We start from the raw sequence: 21945 nt of genomic DNA, 5'->3' as shown, positions 1-21945 counted from the left end.
GGAAATTTGACCGTTGGCTCCAAGTTGGGTTGCAGTAATCAAGATAGTTGTGTTCTTATGCTCATTAATTTTGTTAGAAATTTGTCTAACATGGTGATAAGGGTCATGGCATAAAGAACATGGTCCATGGGGTGTTGGAACGCCCCCCCACATGTTAAAAATAAAAAAATAAAATAACAAAAAGTTCAAATTAAAAAGGGAAAATAAAAACAAGATTAAAAATAAAACTTACGAAGATACAGACTCAACTGACCCTGCATGAATTAAAAGAAATAAATCAGATCTATAATTATCGCAGTACTGTGCTGCTCTCTGGATGTGCGATCGATCGCACTGTGAGGTGCGCTCGATTGCCCTGGTTGGGCAATCAATCGGACCTCCAAAGGCACAGAAATTGCAGAAAAGACTATGAAAACAGAAAAATTTAAAACAAAAATAAACCAAGGAAAATAATTCCAAACAAAATCAAACAATCCTTGGCAACGGCTCCAAAAACTTGTTGTGCGGAATACTACCTAAATTAATAGATAATATTTAGTACGTTTTAACTCGCAAGTGCACAAGATCAAAACAATAGTATAGTGCAGCAAATACGACGCCGAACCCACGGAGAATGTGATTTTGTTTAGAATTAATTAAAAATATCAACTTGTCACTGAATTGATATTGTGAAAAAGAAATAAAATGATAATAAAGATAAATGAAAAAGCTAAAGGTAGGGCTTTGATATCCACCACTAATCATACTTAGATAATATAACAATATGCCAATGATCTATTCATATTGTGAATACTTAATGTTTGCCAACGTAAGGGCATGGGTGTCTACTCTTTAAGCTATTAATTTTTCTAAGCAACGAATTAGGCATGGGTGTCTACTTTAATTGTTTTCTTTCTTAAAGGATTTAGTATGGGTGTCTACTAAGTTGTTCTTTAAGAAAGCATAAATCTACGAAAATCGACAAACATATGAGGCCTAGGGCATGGGTGTTGATAAGCGCCGAATGTTGCACATTCAAGCCCCTTAATTTACATATGTTAATTCCTTAGCATTGTTATTTGTTTGATTTTGTTTTGTTTTTGTGTTTCAGGTCTTATTTGACAAACCATTAAAAATTGGGCTTAAAAGGGAAAAAAGCTGAGCATTCTGGATTTAGGATCGAGCGCAGCACTTCGGTGCGCTCGAGCGTCTGCGGCCAGGGATCGAGCGCATGCCTGCTTCATGCGCATAACAGCTAGGCTCGAGCACACTGCGCTCGAGCACACAAGACCTTGGATCGAGTGCACTCAGGCATGTATTGCATGGCAACACTCCTTTTCCAGCGTGGATTTGGTTTTCAGTCTCCCAATTGGACTGGGAGACTGACCTCCGATTTTTTGAGGATTTCTAGGGTTTTTAGGGTTCTCCTAATCCCTATAAATAGGGCTCTAAATATTGTAAATGGACACACCGCTTCCTAGAGCTAGAAATCATAAATTTGTCTTTGGAGCTTAGAAGATCATGAGCATCTAAATCCAATTGTGGGGTATTGATGTTACCCTTTCCAAGCACAATGGTTTGATTGTATTTAATTTCTAGTTTTTCTATTTATGCATATCGATTGTATAACTCTGAGGATTGCTACAATTGATTTATGTTCTTCATATTAAATGCAATTGTTCTTTAATTCCAATTCAATATTAGTAAAATTCTTATCTTGTCTTAGAAATTATTTTACTATTATTGAACTCAAATCATTCTTATATTCTGTGATTATAAGAATGATGGTTATACACTGGTTCTTAATTGGCATGCAATCAATAGGGTTAGATAGACCATACCTAGAAAAGATGGATCGTACTACACCCTAGTTTAGCGTAATTTAGGTAGACGATCCGTGCCAACCGAAGATGGGTTATGCTATTCCGTTGATTGTATGAAATTATTTTCATATGTTTTCTTGTTTAAATTATAACATGCATAGAATGAATTTCTATAATTAAATATGGTTAACCATTGATGTGTGGATCGTGGTGAAATCAATACCCTACTCTCTCTCTCTCATATATTTACTTCCTTTATTCCGTTTATTTTATGCACTTTAAATTCACACAAACAAATCATTCTCTTTTAAATTAAGTTAATTTTAATCTTTTAAATTTTGATAATTAAACCCCTGCAGTCCTTGAGGTTCGACACCCTCAATATAACCGTATCCAATAAAGATTCGTCCTATTGCGAGTGGTTATTTTTATTATTGATATTTTTTTTGTCACAAAAATACCACATCAGGTGTCTACTCCAGATTCTCCATGTTGATTAACCCAAGAATCCGGTGTTGATTTCTTTTGTTACTTATTTTAAACCCAGGACTCGGTCATCCAAATTGATTTAACTAACTAGTCCATACCAGATGCATATAATGGCCAGTCACATACATATGAGGAATTCAAGAAAATAGGAATTAATCAAGTTAAGCAACACAATATGATTATCACGAAGGTGCCAATATTGAAATATTAAATAAATATAATTAGGGCTTCAATCTAACCCTCCTTAAGAGTTAGTTACACGTAATTAAAATAAAAGAAAAGGAAAAGGTAAAGAAAGAACCGAAAACCGCTCCTAGAAGTAGACTCCAATTCCTCTCCCCAAAGTTGTCTCCTTCTAATTGTCTCCTCAATTGTCTGTTGAATTGTGAGGCTTAGAGGTCTATTTATAGGGCTTAGGAGAGTCCTAGAAGCCCTAGTAATCCTAGGAATTTTGGAGATTTAAGTCCAAGTCCAATTAGGATAAAGAAAACCTAAGTCCAAATCGGAATAGGATTCGCCCAGAATTACGGTCCCATCTTGCGGGCCTATTTTGGCCTTGTGACACTCCGAATTGGGAAAATGCTATTTCATAATGATTTGTATAATTTTGAGTTAGCTTTTCAATGCCGCTTGAATCACCTCAATCAAATATTTGAGCGGAACGTTATAGTCAAAATACCGAGAGGTATGCAGAATCCAATTTTGCCTCCAATCCGATTTTGACTCCAATTTGAGAAATTCCGATTTAATCCATTTCTTTATTTGATTAAAATTTACCATGATTGGCTAAGCTTAACAATATCTTCTAGGTCTTTCCAATTTGCCCTTTAAGCTTCGAACTATTCCGGAAATGCTTTCTTTTCTTCCAAAAACCTATAAAACAAAGAAAATACAAAAATGAAGTAAAATGTCATAAATTAAAAATTAACCAAACTAAAGGATTAATACATGTAAGTTAAGGGCTTAAAATATGAATATTTTAGCACTTAACACCCTACCTATAACTTTTCACTTATCTTTATATCTTTTTATTTCTTTTTCATAATATCAATTTAGTGACAACTTGATATTTTTAATCCATTCTAAATAAAATCAACAATCCTCATGGGATCGATCTCGTACTTGCTGCACTATACTATCGTTTGATCTTGTGCATTTGCGAGTAAAACGTACTAAATATTATCTATTGATTTATGTAGTATTTGGCACAACAGTAACCAAACTAACAAATTCTATCATTAGATCATGTGTTCAAAATTTTAAGCTCGCCAATGAAATAAATCTACAACTCTTTCAGATCAACCGAAATTTAATGGCAAACATGAACATGCAAACATTTTTTTTTTTTTAATTTATTTATTTTTTTTTTTATATAACAACAAAACAAACAAAGCAAACAACATGAAACTGGGACAAAGTGTGTGTAAAGTGTTCCCATAGCCCCAAACTTAAACTACAAATTGTCCCCAATGTGTTTAAAACATGGAAAGAATTTATCCGGGAGATGGACAAAATTGTCTGGAAGAGCATAGCACACTCTCAAACTTGAATCGAAGCACACTTGTCCCTGCAAAATAAGACACAAAAATAACTAAAAGGAAGCAAATCAAAGAAAGATAAACAAAAAACATCGGTGAAAAATAAATAAAACCAAAATAACAAGATAAACTATGGGGTGCCTCCCATGAGCACTAAGTTTAACGTCTTCAGCCAGACAGTGGTTCCCCTCTTAGTGCTGTCCCAAAGAAGATGCTCCATATGGTGGTGGCAAATGGCTAAGAATGGACTGTATTAGTTCTTCTAAGGCAGCTAGTCTTTGGTCCATCAAGACTTTATCCTCCTGAGCCTCTCGTCTTTGATTAGCTAACTCTCGCCGGAGGCCTCCCACTTCTTCATTGATGGAGCGATACTGTGCTACTCGTAAAGTGACAGTGGCCTCCTCTTCTGCTGCTTCCTGCCCAGCTGCAGGTTCATCTTCTACCATCGGCTCGGCCTCGAACTCTTCCATTTCAGCTGCTGGTACTTGAGGTACCCTTGGCATGTGTGAGCAGCTTTGATTCCATTGGCGAATGACAAACTTTGGGCTTGTGGTGACTGGCTCATCTACTAAGGTTCCCTTGATGCCCTTTTTCTAGAGAATGTAATTGATTAAGTAAGGAAAAGGCAACCCCCATGAGTGGGTGGACTCAGCTCCCCTGACATGCACTCCATTCCAAAACTTGTGAATTTGGTTCCAAATGATTTCAGGAAGGGAAAACCAGGCACCTTTATGAAAGGCGTAGAGTGTTTGTAAGAATTGGTCCCACCATTGAGTCTTGTGCCCTAGGGGAAAGGCATTGCGGTGCAAAATAGAGTCCACAAGCCAAAGCTGTGGAGGTAGCTTGGATCGGCTGCCGGCATTATGGTGTGTGTCAGCATATTGCCCTCGACACATGTCTTCAATGATTTCCGCCACATAGTGTCTTGGAGGTTGTGCTGCAAGTTGTGCTTCTTCTGGAAGGTGCTCATCATTGCACTGGAAAGCAGCGGCAATGTCAGCCTGAGTTACTTCAACAACTTGATCATGAACTATGGAAGATAGAGCAGTCGGCTTGTTGCAATCATGAGACAGGTGTGCATAGAACTCGGTCACCAATTTTTTGTATGCAGTGGAGGTGACCGGCTTGAATAGCTTCTTTAGCCCCCGGTGCTTGAACTCTGCAACTGCCCATCAAGTAGCTTCAAGGTGTTGGAAATCCTCTCGAATGGCAAAGGTGGTCTCAAATAGCAGCTCCCACTCCTCAAAAGTGGGTGGGGGGGAAATGGCTTGGGCATCAAAGCCCCGAGAGGATGAAGCTCGAGCCTTTGGCATGGTGAGCTTGGTTCAGGAATTTTGTCGAACACTTGGTGTGCAATGGTATGACCAAGGTTTCAAAAGCTCAGTAAGAATTGCCCAAACCCCCTGCAAAAGAAAGCAAATCCAACCACAGAGGCAATTGTGGGTGGAGAAAAACCCACAAATTGCAAACCAAGTTGAAAAAAATTGAGATGGGGAAGAAGCGGAGTTGCGGTGGAGGTAAGGGAAAGGGGGAATGGGTAGGGGTGTTTTTTGGTGGGGGTTGGTAACCGGAGAGGAGACGACGACGGAGAGGTGTAGTGGTGGTTGAATAACATTAGTGGAGATGAGGAGAGAGGGGTGCTGCTCCGGTCGAGTGAAGTGAGAGTGCGGTGGTGTTGTACTGCACAAGGGAAAGTGATGGGCGGGTGGGGGAAAGTGACCTAAAATAGGTCACGGGGCTTTCTGCCCGAGTGCGCTCGATCGCACGCAAAGTGCACTCGATCACACTCATTCAGTGGTATGCGTGTGTGGGTGAGGTGCGCTCGATCGTACTAATAGAATAGAATGTAACAAAAATTGGGCACTGTGCTCGGTCGCACACAGGTTGCACTCGATCGCAATAACAGAATGTAAAACAAATTTTATTTTATTTATTTTTTTTTTTTTTTGGATGGCACTGAATGGACTAAAGAAAAACATGCACAAAATATAAAGATGATCACTAAAAGTACTTTGAAAAATTAGAGAAAATTGACACAATGGAAGAGAGAAATAGGGAGAGAAATTTATACCATATTCAGTGGCCTTAGTACCACTGATCTGAGTATATGCGCTTGAGCTCCTGTTTTGCTCAAACGCTTCTACTAGTAGCTTCAGTGCTACTAGTTTGGGGAGATGCATTTGAACTCCACTGACTGTGGCTCAAGTTCTCTTGGTGGTGCTGCATATTGGGCGGACTGGAGTGCTAGATCTTCATCTCTTTGTACTAATTTCACTTCAAGATATGGCTTCACTTGTTGTCACAATTACCTATCTAAATTAATAGGCAAATAATTGGATGTTTTACCTGCAAATGCACGAGGTCAACATAGTAGTATAGTGTGCAAATACGGGGTCATTCCAACGAGGATTGCTGAATTTTGTATAAAATAAATTCCCATGGTAAAACAAAACAAAAGATTGAATTTGAGTTGATAATGAAAAAAAGTAAGGCTTCGATATCCACCACTAATTATGTTTAGCTAATATATCAATATGCCAACGTTTTGATCATGTTATGTCTATCTAATGTTTGTCAACTTAAGGGCATTGGTATATACTCCTTAAGCTATAAATTTTCCTAAGCAACGAGTTAGGCATGGGTGTATACTATAACTCTTTTCATTCCTAAAGGATTTAGCATGGTGTATACTAAGTTGTTCTTTAGAAAAGCATATATTCTGTGGAAATCGATAAACACATGAGGCCTAGGGCATGGATGTATACTCTCGGTCATCCAAATTGATTTAACTAACTAGTCCATACCACATGCACATGTTGATCGGACACACACATATAAGGAATTCATGAAAATAGGAATTAATTAATTTAGATGTCACAACAAGATCATCACAAAGGTGCCAATATTTAATATCAACCAAACATAACTAGGGCTTCAATCTAGCCATACTAAATAAATTAGTTACACATGAAGTTGATGTTAAACATCTTCATCAAATAAAATAAAAGACAGGAAAAGAATAAACCAAAACTTGAACTTGAAGAGCTCCTATTCTTCTCTTTCCAAAGTTTTTTATTCATGAGGCTTAAGGGTCTATTTATAAGCTTTTAGGAACACTCTAGAACCCCTAAAAATCGTAGGGTTTGAGCCCTAGTTCGCACTAAGCTACAAAACACTAGAACTGCTCTTTCCTTATTAAGGCCGGCGGCTGTCTTGGCCATCACGCACGGGTGCGCTTGATCACAGCCCGTGTGCGATCGATCGCAGGTCTGCGATCTATCCTCTTGACGCTTACGCTCGATTGTGGCTGCCTTGCAATGTGCCATCCTCGCCTGTAGTGCGCTCGATCGCAGCTCCCCTATGATCGATCGCTCTACCAGAGCCTTCCAAAATCCAAAATAGCTCATTTTTGGTCCAAAACTTCTGAGTTTGCTTCTTTTTCTTCCAATGACCTATAAAATCAAAGAAAACACATAAAAGAACTAAAATAACATAATTAACTAAAACTAAAGGATTAAAACATATAAGTTAAGGGCTGAAAATATGAATATTTTAGCACTTAACACACCCCCAAACTTACACATTGCTAGTCCCTTAGCAATACAAAACTAAAAAGAAAAATGAAAAACAAAAAACAAAAAGATAAATCAATCTTTCATGGGATGTACGATTGCATTTAACATATGCAACAAGCCTTTTAAACCTCTAGGAATTCCTTAGAGGATGAGTGAAGGCTCGTGAGGGTTTTCCATAAATGTTACCCACAAACATCATGCACAGTTCATGTTATCCCCAAAAATTAAGTATCACTTCAAGATCATAATGCTCATTCATTAGCAAGTTTAAAAAGATGAACTCCATCTTTACAATGAATTGGAACTTCAAAGTTCAATTACTTACAAAGGACATACTAAAACATCACAAGTTTGAAAAATAGTGTGAAGTGAACTTAGCACAAAATTATGAGGCTTCCAAATCTTTCCAACATTTAATGTCTCCATCTCTCAAAATTCATTGAAATCCCTATTAAGATGAACAACCATAGCATATTTCTTTTTCTCTTCTCTCTTTTTTTTTTCGTCAGGTTGTGCAATGTTTGGTTCCCTTAAGCTTTCTAATTGACCCATGTAACGAGTGCTAAGTCAATGACTCCCAAACCAAATGGTTTTAGGGCATTAAGTGTAGAGACACCCCTAAGGACCTACTAACTCGAGTCAAAGAGGCTACAAAACCAAACTAACCATGACATTGATCAAATCCAAATTTTTCACTTTTGACCTGAACACTCAATGTTTTGAGGCAACAGGTCCAGTTACTCAATGAAAAGCTTATCAATGATCATTTATTTCATCATTTATTTATTATTTTTTTTTCAAATATATGCCAAAGTGTCCATCTAAGAAGTCGTCCAATTCCATCCAAGATACAGAAACACGCATATCAGACCTCATGTCATACCTCACAAATTATGTGCTGATGTGCTTGTGTGATCAGATCAAACATGTGATTTTTCAACTGTCCTAAACAACTAACCAAACTAACAGATTTACTCAACAGATTATGTGTTCAAAATTTTAAGCTCACTGATGAATTCAAGCCACAATTCTTTTAGATTAACTTTAAATTTTAGGGCAAACATGAGCATGCATAATTTTTTTTTTTTTTTTCAAATAAACAAACAAACGAACAAATAACATGAAACTAGGACAAAGTGTGTGTAAACAACGAGTGTTCCCATACCCCCGAACTTAAATGACACATTGTCCCCAATGTGTCTAAATTAAGGAAAGAATGTACCCAGGAGATGGACGACAACGTCTTGGAAAGCATGGCTCATAGCACACCCCCAAACTTGAAGTGAAGCACTCTTGCCCCTGCAAAATAAGAAAAACACAAAAACAAGTAAAAAGAAACAAAGCATTAAATTAACTGAAAACACACTTAAACAAAATAAAAAGATAACTATGGGGTGCCACCCATGAGCGCTAAGTTTAATGTCTTCAGCCAGACCATTGTCCTCCTCTTAAACTTGAAACACCAATCTTTTCTTCTCTTGCACCACAGAGAATGATTTTTTCCTATAGCAGGGCGATTCCACTTGTCTGTAGATCGGGGTAGACCATTCTAATTCTTCTCAAACAGTTTCTCATCCAGAAGGGAATCATGAACTGGAATAAAATAAGAAGAAAACTCAGGGAGCTTTTCTATCTTGATGTCCTCAATTTGCTCATCACATAACCCCAATAGACTTCTCTCTTGGACTCTTGGTAATTCGAGAATAAGAGCTGATGTTGATGAAGTCTCATTGCTCTCTTCCTTTTCCCGATGTGGTTCCTCTAGAACCTCAGTTTGCTCATCCTTCCACTCTTCCGCCTTGTTGTTCTCAAGAGTGGAATCCAATAAGGCCTCAGCTTGCTCACGTATCATGTCAAGGTCCAGATTAAATTTAAATTGAGCAAAGTATTCTGCCAATGGATCCACTAGACTTGGCTCGCTACATATCTTAGCATGCTTGAGGAATTTGTCAAGATCCAGGTCACATCCAATTTGATCAAAACGCTCTCCCAGCGGATCCTCAAGACTTGGCCCATTAGAAGTTTTAGCATACTCAAGTAGCTTGTCCAGGTCTAGGTCACCTCCAAATTCATCAAATCGCTCTCCCAAACGGTTCCAAAGACGCTCGAGCGCACCTCCAGAGGCAAAACACGAACTGCGGAAAAAATAGAAAAACGGAAAAAGTTAAAACAAAAATAAATTAAAGGGAAAACCAAAATTGGAATTGAAAATTAAAATAACACAACTAAAGGAAATTAATTCTAAACAAAATTAGACGCAATCCCTGCCAACGACGCCAAAAACTTGTTGTCACAATTACCTACCTAAATTAATAGACAAATAATTGGATGTTTTACCCACAAGTGCACGAGGTCAACACAGCAGTATAGTGTGCAAATACAGGGTCATTCCCCCGAGGATTGCTGAATTTTGTCTAAAATAAATTTCCAAGGTAAAATAAAACAAAAGATTGGGTTTGCGTTGATAATAATAATAAGGTAGGACTTTGATATTCACCATTAATTATGTTTAGCTAATATCTCAATATGCTAATGTTTTGATCATGTTATGTCTATCTAATGTTTGTCAACTTAAGGGCATTGGTGTATACTCCTTAAGCTACAGATTTCCCTAAGCAATGAGTTAGGCATGGGTTTATACTCTAACTATTTTCTTTCCTAAAGGATTTAGCATGGTGTATACTAAGTTGTTCTTTAGGAAAGCATATATTCTATGGAAATCAACAAACACATGAGGCCTAGGGCATGGGTGTATACTCCTGGGTCCCCATGTTGATTAACCCAAGAACCTAGTGTGGATTACTTTTGTTACTTATGTTAAACCCAAGACTTGGTCATCCAAATTGATTTAACTAACTAGTCCATACCACATGCACATGTTGATCAGGCACACACATATGAGGAATTCATGAAAACAGGAATTAATCAATTTAGATATCACAACAAGATCATCACAAAGGCGCCAATATTGAATATCAACTAAACATAACTAGGGCTTCAATCTATCCCTACTAAATTAATTAGTTACACATGAAGTTGATGCTAAACATCTTCATAAAATAAAATAGAAGAATGGAAAAGAATAAACCCGAAACTTAAACTTCAAGAGCTTCTATTCTTCTCCTTCCAAAGTTTTTTATTCTAGAGGCTTAAGGATTTATTTATAAGCTTTTAGGAACACTCCATAACCCCTAAAAATCGTAGGGTTTGAGCCCTAGTTCGTACTAAGCTACAAAACCCTAGAACTGCTCTTTCCTTATTAAGGCTAGCGGCTGTCTTGGCCATCATGCACGGGTGCGCTCGATCGCAGCCTGTGTGCGATCGATCCTCTTGATGCTTGCGCTCGATCATGGCTGCCTTGCAATGTGCCATCCTTGCCTGTAGTGCACTTGATCGCAGCTCCCCTGTGATCGATCACTCTACCAGAGCCTTCCAAAATCCAAAATAACTCCTTTTTGGTCCAAAACTTCTAAGTTTGCTTCTTTTTCTTCCAATGACCTACGAAATCAAAGAAAACACATAAAAGAACTAAAATAACAGAATTAACTAAAACTAAAGGATTAAAACATGTAAGTTAAGGGCTGAAAATATGAATATTTTAGCACTTAACATCACTCTATGTCCATTCACCTTGAATGTCTGATTCTTTTTTGGACTGTGAACATCCAAAGCTCCTTGAGGAAATACTTGTGTTATAACGCAAGGTCCATACCATCTTGACTTGAGCTTACCAGGGAAAAGTTTCAATCTTGAGTTATAGATCAATACCTTCTGTCCCACATGAAACTCCTTCCTGGCCAATTGCTTTTCATGGTATGCTTTGGTTCTTTCCTTGTATAGCTTGGCGTTCTCATATGAATCACACCTCAATTCCTCTAGTTCATTTAGTTCGAGCTTCCTCTTGTCACCAGCTTGTTTCATATCAAAGTTAATCTTCTTGATGGCCCAATACGCTCTATGTTCCAACTCCACTAGTAGATGACATGCTTTCCCAAAGACCAATCGATATGGGGGCATACCAATAGGCGTCTTGTAGGCAGTCCTATAAGTCCATAATGCATCATTCAAGTACAGAGACCAATCCTATCTACTGGGATTTATTGTCCATTCTAGGATGCCTTTGATCTCTCTATTGCTTATTTCCACTAGACCACTGGTTTGGGGATGGTATGGAGTGCCCACCTTGTGTGTGATGCCATACTTCTTTATCAAAAAAGCAAAGGCATAGTTGTTGAAGTGGCTACCTCCATCACTAATTATTGCCCTTGGCGTCTCAAACCTAGCAAAGATGTTCTCCTGCAAAAACTTCACAACCACTTTGTGATCATTAGTCTTTGAGGGGACAGGCTCTACCCATTTAGAGACATAATCTACACCCACAAGAATATATAAATAACCATATGAGTTAGGAATTGGACCCATGAAGTCAATGCCCCATACATCAAAGAGCTCTACCACTAGAATATTTGTCAATGGAATTTGATTTTTGGATGAGATGTTACCCGTCCTCTGACATCTATCACAGGAGCTGCAAAACAGAAAGGCATCTTTAAACACATTAGGCCAATAGAAACCAGATTGTAATACCTTAAGAGCTGTTCTCTTGGCTCAAAAGTATCCTCCACAAGCAAATTGATGACAATGCTGTAAAATGCTCAAATCCTCATCTTCTGAGTCACACCTTCTTATGATTTGATCCGGGCAGAATTTGAACTGATAGGGATCATCCCAATGGTATTGTCTAGATATAGACATCAACCTCTTCCTTTCTTGACTAGGCATACCTGGAGGAAAAACCTTGGTAGTTATATAATTCACAATATCTTCATACCATGAAGTTGGACCTCAACTGCATATAGCTGCTCATCTGGAAAATTTTCATTCAATAGAAGCTCATCTCCTTCTTCCTCATGAAGTAGTCTGGATAGGTGATCTGCCACCACATTCTCACTGCCCTTCTTCTCTCTAATCTCAACGTCAAACTCTTGTAGTAATAATACGCATCTGATCAATCTAGGCTTTGTATCTTTCTTAACAAATAAATATCTCAAAGCAACATGATTAGTGAATACAATAACCTTAGAACCAATTAGGTATGATCGAAACTTCTTAAAAGCAAATTGGACAGCTAATAATTCTTTCTCAGTAGTAGAATAATTTAGCTGAGCACCATTCAATGTTCTGGAAGCATAGTAAATAGCATGAGATACCTTATTGATTCTTTGACCCAAGACAGCTCCTAAGTCAAAGTCACTGGCATCACACATGAGCTCAAATGGTAGACTCCAATCAGGTGCCATCATTATTGGTGCAGATGTGAGTAGCTTTTTCAGTGTGTTGAAGGCAGTCATGCATTCTTCAGTCCATTCAAACTTGGGCTACTTGCCTAGCAATGCGCAGAGGGGTCTAGAGATCTTGGAGAAATCCTTGATGAACCTTCTATAGAACTGGGCATGTCCAAGAAAACTCCTCACCCCTTTCACTGTCATAACAGGGGAAAGTTTGGAGATGATGTCAATCTTGGCCTTATCAACCTCAATGCCCTTACAAGAAATAAAATGGCCCAACACAATGCCTTGTTGAACATGAAGTGGCATTTTTCCCAATTGAGCACTAGCTTACATTCTTCACATCTCTTGAGAACACTCATTAGATGATTGAGACATTCATCAAAACTAGACCCAAAAACACTAAAATCATCCATAAATACCTTAATGAATTTTTCCACCATATCTGAGAAAATGCTCATGATGCATCTTTGGAATGTGGCTGGTGCATTCCATAATCCAAATAGCATCCTTCTGTAGACGAATGTGCCAAAAGGACATGTGAAGGTGGTCTTCTTTTGGTCTTCAGGTGCTATTGCAATCTAGTTGTATGTTAAGTGCTAAAATATTCATATTTTCAGCCCTTAACTTACATGTTTTAATCCTTTAGTTTTAGTTAATTAGGTCATTTTAGCTCTTTATTGTGTTTTCTTTGATTTTGTAGGTCATTGGAAGAAAAAGAAGAAATTTCAGAAGTTTTGGACTTGACAAGGAGCTATTTTGGATTTTGGAAAGCTCTAGTAGAGCGATCGATAGTAGGGGAGCTGCGATCGAACGCACTACAAGCGAGGCTGGCAATATGTACGGCATCCACGATCAAGCGCAGGCACGAGCAGGATCGATCACAGACCTGCGATCAACCGCACACGGGTTGTAATCAAGCGCATCAGTGCGTGATGGCCAAGATAACCGCCAGCCCTGTTATGGAAAGAGCAACTTTAGGGTTTTGTAGCTTAGTGTGAACTAGGGCTCAAACCCAACGATTTTTAGGGGTTCTAGAGTATTCCTAATGGCCTATAAATAGAGCCTGAAGCCTCTAGAATATGTATGCTTTATGAGAAGAATTGGAGCTTTTCAAGTTCATGTTTCGGGTTTATTCTTTTCCTTTCCTTCTTTTATTTTATGAAAATGTTTAACATCAACTTCATGTGTAACTAATTTATTTAGTAGGGCTAGATTGAAGCCCTAGTTATGTTTAGTTAATATTCAATATTGGTGCATTTGTGATGATCTTGTTGTAATATCTAAATTGATTAATACCTGTTTTCATGCATTCCTCATATGTGTGTGCCTGATCAACATGTGCATGTGGTATAGACTAGTTTGTTAAATCAATTTGGATGACCGAATCTTGGATTTAACATAAGTAACAAAAGTAATCCACACCGGGTTCTTGGGTTAATCAACATGGGAAACCTGGAGTATACACCCATGCCCTAGGCCTCATGTGTTTGTCGATTTCCACAAAATATATGCTTTTCTAAAGAACAACTTAGTATACACCATGCTAAATCCTTTCGAAAAGAAAAGAGTTAGAGTATACACCCATGCCTAACTCACAGATTAGGGAAATCAATAGCTTAAGGAGTATACACCCATGCCCTTAGGTTGACAAACATTAGCTATACATAACATGATCAAAACATTGACATATTGACATATTAGCTAAATATAATTAGTGGTGAATATCAAAGCCCTACCTTTTTATTATTATCAACTTAAATCCAATCTCTAGTTTTATTTTACTTTGGGAATTGATTTTAGACAAGATTCAGCAATCCTCGTGGGAATGACCTCGTATTTGCACACTATACTGCTGTGTTGACCATGTGCACTTGTGGGTAATATATCCAATTATTTGCCTATTAATTTAGGTAGGTAATTGTGAACAACAAGTTTTTGGTGCCGTTGCCGGGGATTGCGGCGAATTTTGTTTAAAATTATTTTCCTTTAGTTGTGTTATTTTAATTTTCAATTTTCAATTTTGTTTTTATCAAAAATATTTTCTGTTGATTCTTAATTTTTTCTATTTTCTGTGTCAGGTTGCGGATTAGCATTCTGTGATTGTGATCGAACGTCAGTCGACTATGATCGAGTGCAGTGCAATCGAGCGCAGTTCCAGGGAGCATCCAAACTAACAACACTGAAGCTGCTTTGACTGAAGAAGAAATTCAATTGATGCAAGGTCGTCGATCTCAAGATTCAACCGTCATTCCACTCGATCCTGAAATTGAGCGGACAATTTGACAAAGACCTAGAGACAAAGAAGAGGAAGAAATTGAGATGGAAGATTTGCAAGAGAATCCAATAGGGCCAAGACCACAAGAGGCAAATTTACCACCAGTGCTGAGACCGATGAAGCAGGTGTTTGTTCTAGCAAACCTCCATCAACCCTCATGCATAGCATATCAACCGAAGGTTGAAGGCAGCTATTATATTTCTCCTTAATGCATTGACTCACTTCAGGGGCACAGCTACTGAGGATCCCAACTTGCATCTTAAAGAATTCTTTGATTTATGCAAGTTGCAACATGTCCAAGGCCTAACTCTAGAGAGACTCAGGTTAGTTCTCTTTCCATACTCTTTGAAAGATAATGCTAAACTGTGGTATAATTTTTTGCCTGCAGATTCTATACATACTTGGGAAGAATTAGCCACCAAGTTTTTGAAGAAGTTTTTCCCAGCTCAAAAGACACGTCAGCTTAAAAGGGGGCTTCAATTGTTCCAAGAAAGGGATGGAGATCTATTTTTTGAGGCATGGGATCACTTCAATTCATTGCTTCTAAAGTGCCCACATCACAACATTCCTCAAGATGATCAGGTACAAATTTTCTATGAAGGTTTAGATGATACTAACAAAGGGTTGGTTGACTCAGCTTGTGGAGGAGCACTTATGGAGAAGAGTAGTGAGGAAGCAATGGAGCTTTTTGAAATATTAATTGAGCATTCCTAACAATTATGCTCAAGAGGAAGGCGAGGAGTCAAGAGCAAGGGCATGTATGAAGTGAACTTCAATGGGGGATCTCCAAATCAGATGGCTGCTGTGAAAAAGAAGTTGGACATGATTGTTAAGGCCATGACTGCTCAAAAAATCTCACCTCTGCAACAGGACACACCAATCCAGGTATGTTCTATTTGTTCACATTTAGATTACACTACTGAGACGTGTCCTTTATCTCCATTTGCAGAGCAAGAAGAGGAGAATTATATGGGACAAAACAATTACCCCCACAAAAACAGTCCGTACTCCAACACTTATAATCCAGGATAGCGCAACCATCCTTATTTCTCTTGGAGTAACAATCAAGGACCATAGAAGGGGCCCCAACAAGCAAGCCAACCAACTGAAGAGTCAAAGTTGAACCAACTAAAGAATATGATACACAACCTGGTGACCTCACAACAGCAATTTACGACTGATCAAAAACAATTCAATACAAAGACTGATCAAGCCATTCAAAGACTAGAAGTACAAATGGGGCAGACGTCAAAAGAGCTGAGTGAAAGGAAGCAAGGAGAATTTTCAGCCCAAACAATACCTAATCCAGGGAGTCACCATTAGTTGAAAGTGGTCACAGTTCTCAGGAATGGCAAGGTCATTGGCACCGAAGAGCCACCTCAAGCAACTCCAGATGAACAATCAACTTCTAAGGTAAAAAAAATGGAGAAGGTAAATGCACCCTCCTTTCCTCAAAGGGTAGTCAAACCAAAGAAAGAAAAGCTACTTGTGGATATCTTTGAGACTTTGAGGAAAGTAGAAATTAACATTCCCTTGTTCGATGCAATTAAACAGATTCCTTCTTATGCCAAATTTTTAAAGGACTGTTGCACTAACAAAGGAGGTTTCAGGAGCATGAGATTGTGGCTCTAACAGAAGAGGTAAGTGCAGTTTTGTTGAGAAAATTACCACCCAAGTTAACAGATCTGGGTAGTTTTACCATTCCTTGTAGGATAGGAGACCACATTTTTGAGCATGCATTGCTGGATCTGGGAGCAGGGGTCAATTTGCTGCCTTACATGGTATATAAAAAGCTAGGTTTGGGGGAGCTTCAACCAACCTCTATTACCTTGCAATTGGCAGACAGAAGCATCAAAAGACCAAGAGGTATACTTCAGGATGTGTTGGTAAAGGTAGGTATATTTATTTTACCTACTGACTTCATTATGTTAGATGTGGAAGAATCTCCTATGTCATCACCTTTGCCTATCATCTTAGAAAGACCCTTTATGAGAACTGCTGATACTACAATAGCTGTGAAAGAGGGTACTGTAAGTATGAAGGTGAATGGTGAGACACTAGAATTCAAAATATTTGATGCAATGAAGCTACCTCATGATGATTTAGAGTGTTTTGATGCTTGTATGATCCAAGGTGTTAATGAGCCAATTTTACAGTAACAACATAAAGATCCACTAGAGGCCACCCTCACCTATAGTCTCACAAGAAAGGACATTGAGCCAGAACTTGAAGATGTTACTGATGACATCATTGAAATAGTGCATCACCTTGAGGCCTCTCCAAAATATTCAAGTAAGTATACTCCTCCCTTTGAAATTCTTGAGCCTACTAATACTACTCTTGTTCCTTCTATTATCCAGTCACCAAAGCTGGAATTGAAGCCATTGCAAGAACACCTAACATATGCCTACTTAGGAGAGAACAAGACACTACCGGTCATAATTGCTGCAAATCTAAGTTGTGGGGAATAAGAAAAGCTGTTGAGGGTTCTTAGGGAGCATAAAACTGCTTTGGGATGGACAATTGCTGACATCAAGGGAATAAGTCCAGCCAAGTGCATGCATTAGATTTTCCTTGAAGATGAAGCAAAGCCAACCAAGGATCCACAAAGAAGACTCAATCCTCACATGAAGGAGGTAGTTAAGGCAGAGGTATTAAAACTGCTAGATGTGGGTATCCTCTATCCCATCTCAGATAGTAAATGGGTGAGTCCAGTCCAAGTAGTGCCAAAAAAAAAAATGGGATCACAGTGGTGAAGAATGAAGATGATGAGCTGATACCTACAAGAGTAACCACTGGGTGGATGGTATGCATTGATTACAGGAAGTTGAACAAGGTAACAAGAAAAGACCATTTTCCATTACCCTTCATTGATCAAATGCTAGAGAGGTTAGCTGGCCATAGCCACTATTGTTTCTTGGATGGGTACAGTGGCTATAATTAGATTGTAATAGCACCAGAGAATCAAGAGAAGACCACCTTCATATGTCCTTTTGCACATTCGCCTACAGAAGGATGTCATTTGGATTATGTAATGCCCCAGCCACATTCAAAAGGTGCTTGATGAGCATTTTTCTAGATATGTGATAAGTGCTAAAATATTCATATTTTCAACCCTTAACTTGCATGTTTTAATCCTTTGGTTTTGGTTAATTAGGCCATTTTACTTCCTTTTTGTATTTTCTTGTGTTTTATAGGCTTTTGGAAAAAAAGAAGCGTTTTTGGACAAATTCCAAGCTTAAAGGGAAAATTGGGAAGACCTAGAAGATATGGTTAAGCTTAGCCAATCATGGTTAAGTTTAATCCAATAAAGGAAAGGAGCAAATCGGAATTTCTGAAATAATAGTCAAAATCGGATTGGAGGCAAAATTGGATTCTGAACATGTCTCGGTATTTTGACCATAACTTTTAGCTCAGATATTAGATTGAGGTGATTCAAGTGGCATTGGAAAGATAACTTAAAGGGATAAAAATTGTGAAATAGTATTTTCCCAATTCGGAGCGCCGCAAGGCCAAAATCGCGCCGTAAGTTAAGACCGAAATTTTGGGCGAATCCTACTCCGATTTGGACTTAGGTTTTCTTTATCCTAATTGGACTTGTACTTTAAACTCCGAATTTCCTAGGATTACTAGGGCTTCTAAGACTCTCCTAAGCTCTATAAATAGACCCCTAAGCCTCACAATTTAAATCATCCTAAAATCCTTGGATCATCCTTAGAGACAAGGAGAAGAGGCACAACTTGGGGAGAGGAATTCGGAGGCTACTTCTAAGAGCGGTTTTCAGTTCTTTCTTTCCCTTCTCTTTTCTTTTTATTTTAATTATGTGTAACTAACTCTTAAGGAAGGCTAGATTGAAGCTCTAATTATGTTTATTTAATATTTCAATATTGGCGCCTTTGTGATAATCATATTGTGTTGCTTAACTTGATTAATTCCTATTTCCATGAATTCCTCATATGTATGTGACTGGCCATTATATGCATGTGGTATGGACTAGTTAGTTAAATCAATTTGGATGACTGAGCCCTGGGTTTAACTTAAGTAACAAAAGAATCCACACCGTGATTCTTGGGTTAATCAACATGGGGAACCGAGAGTATACACACATACCCTAGGCCTCATGTGTTTGTCGATTTCCATAGAACATATGCTTTTCTAAAGAACAACTTAGTATAGACCAGGCTAAATCCATTAGGAAAGAAAAGAGTTAGAGTATACACCCATGCCTACCTCGTTGCTTAGGGAAATCAATAGCTTAAGGAGTATACACCCATGCCCTTAGGTTTGCAAACATTAGGTATTTATAATATAATTGGATCATTGGCATATTGTTATATTAATTGAGCATAATTAGTGGTGGATAACAAAGCCCTGCCTTTACCTTTATTTAATCTATATATCTTTTTATTTCTTTTTCACAATATCAATTCAGTGACAAATTGATATTTTTAATTAATTATAAACAAAATCACAATCTCCGTGGGTTCGACCTCGTACTTGCTGCACTATACTATTATTTTGATCTTGTGTACTTGCGAGTTAAAACGTACTAAATATTATCTATTAATTTAGGTAGTATTTGGCACAACAAGTTTTTGGCGCCGTTGCCGGGAATTGTTTGATTTTATTTGGAATTTATTTTCTTTTAATTTTTTTTTTTTTTTGCTTCTCTAGTTTCTCCCGCAGTTTCTGTTTTGCCTCTGGAGGTGCGATCGATCACCCAACCAGGGCGATCGAGCGCACCTCACGGTGCAATCAATCGCACATCCAGAAAGCATCACAGTTACTACACTAATTACATATCTGATTTATTTCTTTTATTTTTCTTTTGTTATTTAATTTTCTTTTTGTTTTAATCATGTTGAGAAACAATACACCTCCGGTGCGAAGACCTATGGAAAGTTCATTCAGTTCCCAGATCCTCAACTAGCCATCATGCATTAATTTCCAGCCCATTGTGCAGAGCAGTTACGATTTATCTCCGTTGCTCAATATGATTCCACACTATAAAGGCACACCTATAGAGAACCCATATTGGCATATTCGAGAAGTTAGTGATCTCTGCAGGACTCAAAATGTTCAGGGTTTAACTCCAGAAGAAATCAGGTTAATCCTTTTCCCTTTTTCTTTAAAAGATAATGCTAAGATATGGTACAAGTCTTTGGCCACAGGTTCTATTCATACTTGGGATGAGATGGCCACAAAGTTCTTAAAGAAATTTTTCCCAGCCCACAAGACAAGGCAATTTAAAAGGGAAATTATGACTTTCCAGCAAAGAGATGGAGTCCTTTTCTTCGAGGCATGGGAACACTTTAATGAGCTACTTCTCAGATGCCCTCATCACAATATATCTCAAGACGATCAAGTATTGGCATTCTATGAGGGTTTAGATGATCCTAACAAGAGTCTTGTAGATTTAGCTTGTGATAGCATGTTGATGGAGAAAAGTAGCGAGGAAGCCATGGAGCTCTACGAGACATTGAGTGAGCACTCCCAACAATTCTCATCTAAAGGGAGACAAGGATTCAAAGGAAAAGGCATACATGAAGAGAGTACCAATGGTGGAATTCTGGCTTGAATGGCTGCCGTGGAGAAAACGCTGGACATGTTCATGAAAGCTATGACTAATCACAGCAATGCTCCTGTTCAACAAGTTACACAAGTCGAGGTATGTGCCATATGTTCCCATATTGAACACACCACTAAGACTTGCCCAATGTTTTCAATTGCAGATCAGGAGTCATCTCTCATCAAGTTGTCCCAACATTGTCATAAAGAGGAGCCACCTCCCATCAATTGGCCTCAACAATACCACGAAGAAGAGTGTCAAAGTTAGTTTGTTGCCAATCCTAATGAACAATACTTGGAGGAAGAGTGCACTTATCATCATGAGGAAGCAATTACCACATTAAGGAGTGAAGAAGCGGTTGAAAAGCAATGGGAAGAGAGGAAGGAGGAGCAAACAGAGGTTCTAGAGGAACCACATCGAGAAAAGGAAGAGAGCACTAAGACTTCTTCAACATCAGCTCCTATTCTCGAATTATCAAGAGTTCAGGAGAGAAGTCTCCTGGGATTATCTGATGAGCAAATTGAGGACATCAAGATAGAAAAGCTTCCTGAGTTTTCTTCTTACTATATTCCAGTTCATGATTCCCCACCAGATGAGCAACTGTTTGAGAAAACTCAGAGTGGTCTTCCCCAATCTAGAAACACTTGGAAGCACCTTGCAAAAGAAAAGATTCATTCTCTTTGGTGCAAGAGAAGAAAGGATTGGTGTTTCAAGTTTAAAATGCCACAGTCTGACTGAAGACATTAAACTTAGCACTCATGAAAGACACCCCATAGCATATCTTTTTGTTTTGTTGTTTGACTTATATTTTGTTTTTGTTTTCCTTTGTGTTTTATTTTACTTTGGTGTTTTAGTATTTTAAATCTTTCGTCATGTTTTTACATTCTGTTACTACGATCGATCGCAACCTGCGTGCAATCGAGCACAGGTCTCCACTTGTGTTTCATTGCATTCTGTTATTGCGATCGAGCGCACCCTGAGTACGAATGAGCGCAGTAACCGACTTTTGGCTGTTGTACATTCTGTTAGTGCGATCAAACGCATCTTGTGTGTGCTCGAGTGCACATCACCCACGCACAGCCTTGCGCAAGTGCGATCGAGCGCACCATGCGTGCGATCGAGCACACTTGGGCAGCATTCCATAGTTATCTTTTTATTTTGTTTTGTTTAGAGTGTTTTAAGTTAATTTTTTTTTTTAATTTTTAGTTTTGTTTCTTTTTACTTGTTTGTGTGCTTTCTTATTTTGCAGGGACAAGTGTGCCTCACTTCAAGTTTGGGGGTGTGCTATGAGCCATGCTTTCCAAAGACGATGTCGACCATCCCCCGGGTACACTCTTTCCTTTATTTAGACACATTGGGGACAATGTGTCATTTAAGTTTGGGGGTATGGGAGACACTTTACACAC

The 21945-nt window shown here is 38.4% G+C and overlaps 1 non-coding gene across 1 annotated transcript; it reads right to left on the bottom strand.

Annotated features, from left to right (window-relative positions):
* Positions 1-20212: 20212 nt before the first annotated feature.
* Positions 20213-20319, bottom strand: LOC132164822 (small nucleolar RNA R71). Its single transcript, XR_009438425.1, has one exon. It is a non-coding gene; the product is annotated as a small nucleolar RNA R71 (small nucleolar RNA).
* Between the last annotated feature and the right edge of the window lie 1626 nt (positions 20320-21945).

The sequence above is a fragment of the Corylus avellana genome, chromosome ca10, assembly GCF_901000735.1.
Source record: "Corylus avellana chromosome ca10, CavTom2PMs-1.0".
In the NCBI taxonomy this organism is placed as follows: Eukaryota; Viridiplantae; Streptophyta; class Magnoliopsida; order Fagales; family Betulaceae; genus Corylus; species Corylus avellana.
Note: the sequence above shows the minus strand (reverse complement) of the source record. Positions and strands in the feature narration are given on the sequence as shown.